This window comes from Diuraphis noxia, unplaced genomic scaffold (assembly GCF_037042655.1).
Source record: "Diuraphis noxia isolate RWA-SAM2 unplaced genomic scaffold, SU_Dnox_SAM2 contig0003, whole genome shotgun sequence".
NCBI classification, from domain to species: Eukaryota; Metazoa; Arthropoda; class Insecta; order Hemiptera; family Aphididae; genus Diuraphis; species Diuraphis noxia.
In genome coordinates this window covers 7,641,046-7,646,487 of record NW_028301713.1, presented here as the reverse complement: position 1 = coordinate 7,646,487, position 5,442 = coordinate 7,641,046, and the positions used below count along the sequence as shown (strand labels likewise).

Genomic DNA, 5,442 nt, shown 5'->3' with positions numbered 1-5,442 from the left:
AAATAAATATATTTTACATAAATTTATTCAACATTAAATGTTGAAATTTTGATAACCGTTCATGGTAATAACTAATATGTGATACCATGCATACGATAAGAAAATGTTCAAAAATGTTGACAGTATAATTTTAATAATTTCAAATTATATTAATACCATAATAAGTCGATCACGTTAAAGTTATATTGCTATTCTATGAATTACGTAGTACATATTATTTTTTGAAAATTAGGAATTTTTTGAAGACCATTAAAAACTGGGTTTTTCGGTCGACAAATTGAGTTCAATGAACTAAGCATAAACTGGCTTCGATCATTTTGTCGAGTAATTTCAATTATCACTAATACTGTATAATTTTGTGCGATTTAAATTATTAGCTTAAAATATAATTTATTAATACATAATCATAATTGATAATTGATATGTATATTAAAAATAATGTTGTACTTACTTTTTTAATTTTAAAGTATACATATGTAATATAATTACCTCTTAGTAAAAAAAGGTTTATGGCACAGTTAAATAAATACAGCTTCAAATAGGTATTTATATTTATTATATTTTTATAATATTAAGTTTAAGGATAGAAATGTAATTGAACTTAATAACAATTATTGAAGTAACTATAGATCAAAATAATAGTGAATACAATATACATATTACATATAGAATGAAAAATAAAATACTATAAAAAAATACACAGGTAACATAAATAATTATAATTCATGTGTTATATCATAAAATTAATATATTTTACGAAATTTCTCCTTTGAACTTTTTTCTTACAATGTCTGATTTTCCTCAATTTTTTTCAATCACTGTAAATAAAAACGTTTCCTCAAATTTTCTTGGAAATATTTATCCGTCATAACTCATAACTATCCTACCATTCCTACCACTACCACAAACGTGGCAATATAGATTGTCAAAATATCACATTGTTTGATTATTATAATATTTTATATTGTTATTCGGCATAACCACTTCTATAGTCACGGCATACTATTATAATAATAATATTATGTTTTGCGTATACATTATAATAATAATATAATGTGGTCCACCCATCATCCTAAAATGTGCATAAATACATAAATATATTTAGATACTATTAAAGGGTTATGCCGAAAATGACGTGTCCTGAAAAACTATCGTATTACTGGCTACTGTCATGTCCTTTCACTAGGACGGACACAAACGGAATTTACGAACGAAAATTGAATGTTGTCCGCGTAAACTGCATATTATTACGACTTACTTTGAGTAAGCTACGCGGGTCACGGAGTCCTGCAATGTATATAATATACATACTGTCTGTAATAATATTTGACAATATGGGACCACGATTACGTCTTTATCTTGTTCCGCATAACCCTGCAGGATGACCTGATGGGGCAGAATAGTGTGCAATTGTAATGAATAATGATTAATATAATGCAATATACCTATATACCTACATTTATACGGTGCAAATACAACCACGTTTAGCACACTAATTTAACACAACTATATTGTAATACGATATACATTGTATAACATAAAGTTTTCGAGTTTAACCCGTATGCGTCGATATAGTCAGTGTAGTCGCAGTGGTCGCAATACTGTAGGTGTATCGTTTTGTAGACACTTTATGACACTTTATCGTGATTCGTGATCATATTATAGTTTTCGTCATGGTTCCTTTGTATAGCGTTCAACCATAATCAGCGGTTCAGCGCGCAGACCTAAGGTTATTGTACAAAATATAATATCATTATGTATAGGTAATAGGTATGCGAATGCGCCGCGGTGTCTGGTAGGACGGCAGGAGCAGCAGCAGTCTGTCGCTCCCGAGTAAAAGGGGTAGACCGCAGACAACAAATCTCGCGCCAATATTATATTATATATTATACATATTCTCAGGGTACGAAATTTTCAGGTTATTATTATTATCGTTATAGAACACGTATTGCGACCCACGACGAGATACAAACTTCACTCAGTTATATAATATATAATATTATTTTATTTTATAGACACATATAAATAGGGTGTCGGCGGTGACCCAGGTGAACGAACTCACCCCATTCGCTGGACCCATTGTCGTATTTTATATTATTATTATATACATAGTGAGGGGGTAATAGAACGCGCGCGTACATTATTGTTGTCTCGATTCCGTCACGACGTTATGTACATATTATATTGTAGGGTCTCGCGCGGCCGACCGTCAGCTGCTCGCGTGCCGCCTGTGTCGTATATACGCGCGATGATTACCTACCTCCCGGCCGCGGGGAGCTGCTACCACTGGTGCTGCTGCTTTTGACGCTGTCTCGAGTCTCGTGACGTCACGGTCAACGGGTGCACATAAACATATACATATATATTATATTATTATAAATGCCACTCACTGGTATTCGGTATTCTACCAATAGGTATACATAAAATTATAATTCATGCGTACGCAAAAGTAACATATTAAGAGGATGTCACACTGGTCATTTAATTTAACTCTATATCTACCCATATTATACCTAATAGTACACGTGATAAATTTTAGATTTTAAATATTTAAACAACGGACCTGTAAACATCCACGGCATTGACCAACAACTTGCCAAACGGTGCCACCCCTCTGGTCCTGTATGGGATCAATCCGTTATGTAATATTTAAATCAAATTTCTTTATAAAATCTAACTTTTAAATAAAATACATAGGTATGAGCTACAACAAAACACGACCATATAATCACCCCTTTATAAACTATTGTATAGGCAACACCGCCTCTCTTTGCCACGCCACTACAATATAGATATAATACCTATAAACAGCACGGAAGACCCACACTATAATAATAATATATACTTATACAGGTATACGCAGTATAATATATTATGCATAATAAATACAGTTACTTGGCTCTAGGCTAAAATAACGAAAAATTAAAAACAAAATATATAGACAATAGGTATATAATGAAAACAAAAATAGCACAAAATAATGTGTTTTTTTTTTTTTAAATAACGCAATATACCGATAGGCCAGGGTTTATTGTATTTAAGCTTGTAAATATGTAAATTATAGGTAGAAAATACACCTTAAATAAATCATTAATATAAAAAGTCAATTTGAATTTCGTATACGTATTTTGTCAATAATGAACAGTAATATAAAACCTGATTTTTTATATTTTTAAATATACATAATAAAGACCATATTTGAAAATTCTTGAGAATTATTATAGTAATTAAGAGGATGTCAACGCATCTCACTGACATACCAGATTTTATGTTCGCATTAATGATTATATTCCTAATAATTTCTAAATTAGAGTGAGATTATAAAAAATAAAGGTAAAAATATTATCAACGATATCTCAAAGGCTGTTTATTATATTTTTATTTTAAAGCGAGTTATGAGTATTTTAAGGTATACAAACAATTTACAATTTTAAAATACTCATAACTTGCTCCAAAATTAAAATATAATAAATAGCCTTTGAGATACCGTTTATAATATTTTTACCTTTATTTTTTATAATCTCACTCTAATTTTAGAAATCGTTGTGACTATAACCATTATTGCGAATATAAAATTTGGTATGTCGCATTTGGGTCAGAGAAAAAAAAATGCGCTGACACCCTCTTAAGAAGTCTCTTGTAGATTTACAAACTCCTATTTTTCAAACGAGAACCGTCCTTTATTCAGTATATTAGTTAGCAGGGGAGGATTTAAGGCACTGCGAACTATGCGTCCGCATAGGGTGGCAACATCATGTTGAATATTTACATTGATTTTGATTTGATATAAAATATTTAAAATTTTATCTATATCACTTCAAAATTTTGAAATTGTGGATTTTGTATTCGTTTATTTTTAGCGAAATAATATTTATATTTTCCCAGGAACTTGTCGACGACAACGATGATTGTATTTTATTATAGCTTATCTTATCTTATTGTTTATGAAATGTCTCATAATAATGTACACGAATATTGGAGTACACATAATACAGTGGCGTATCCAGGGGGGGAAGAGTTATTGGGTTATAACCCCCCCCCCACACATCACCGAAAATTATTCAATCTTTAATTCATTTAATGATCGATCGACATAATAAATTAAAATTCAACACAATTTAATGTTACCTATATTTTTTAATATAATTGTTAAATTGTTAAATCCGCCCCTGTTGTTAGCGCATATTTTCCAGATCATATTTTGTTTATATCAAAATCAAAACTTAAAAAGTAGTTTTTAACTTAGGAATCTATTTAATTTTGAATACTATGGATAATAATATGTTTACGATAATGAGTTTGAAATATATTGGGGCTTTGGAAATTTTAATTTTGTATCATTAAAAGACACTCATGTAGTCTGTGGCTAAAAAAGAATATACCTATACTTATTCCTAAGAATTTTAAAATCGGTATGATAAATACATATTTTTAAACGGTACTTATATTTAATTATATTTAACCCTTTAACTTCTGCGGTCATACTATATTACATCACGCGCAAACATCCCGTTTCCGAAAATCAGAATTTAAACGCAACAACGTTTTTAATCATTAATAAAAGAAGGGGGTGAGTGTGGTTGGTAAATCATTTTGTTTATTATCAAAACTATTTAAACTTCAAATTGTGTGATTGTTTTTAAACTAGGTATAGGTATATTTTATATTATCCAAAATTTTACGAAATTGATCGCGTTTAATTGAATATGTTAAGTAATATGATGATTTTCAAGACTTCAACCGCTGTCGTTTTCAACATAACTTATATTTACTCCGTATGATCTTTATCACATTTCAAGCCTGGTCAGCGGTTACCCACTATTTTATGTGTTCATGTTGTGTAGATAGTAGGTGCTGTATCCTATTCGACACCCCAAGTCAAGCAATCCTATTTCGCAGCCACCGCAGCCACCGATATGCACGCGCGCAACCGGCGTGCGATAACCGAATATATTATAATAATATAATATAATATATACGGCGTGTGCAACACGGTCCGGTGATAATGATAATGATAAACAGACACGCGTTCACATTAAAATATATTATTTATTATACGAATAATATTATACATACATCACCAGACGTTCTGACATATACTGCAACGAACGCGATTATTATACTCAGACATACACACAGACACACACACACACACTCATTTTATGTATACGCTATTTATCCGGTCAACCCTTCATCCCCCTATCCAGCGGACAACACTCCGCTCCGATGAACCGCGAAAATAACATGCCAGTGAAAAATTGAATACAACATATAAAAATATATAATATGAAATACACTGTAATTGTTAAAAAAAACCAAGCCGACCTTTTTTGCCCATTTTTTCCTTTTACCCATCATTGTTGCGATTTGCGTATTACATTTATAAATAAAATAATAGTAGTAGTAACACATTTATTATTATATAAGCGGCCGCCTGTTCGA

The 5,442-nt window shown here is 30.9% G+C and overlaps 1 long non-coding RNA gene across 1 annotated transcript; it reads right to left on the bottom strand.

Annotated features, from left to right (window-relative positions):
* Nucleotides 1–703: 703 nt before the first annotated feature.
* LOC149056649 (uncharacterized) lies at nucleotides 704–2,926 on the bottom strand. The gene is made up of 4 exons (XR_016190980.1): nucleotides 2,261–2,926; nucleotides 1,458–1,724; nucleotides 1,259–1,386; nucleotides 704–818 (listed from the first exon to the last, which is right to left on the bottom strand). It is a non-coding gene; the product is annotated as an uncharacterized LOC149056649 (long non-coding RNA).
* Between the last annotated feature and the right edge of the window lie 2,516 nt (nucleotides 2,927–5,442).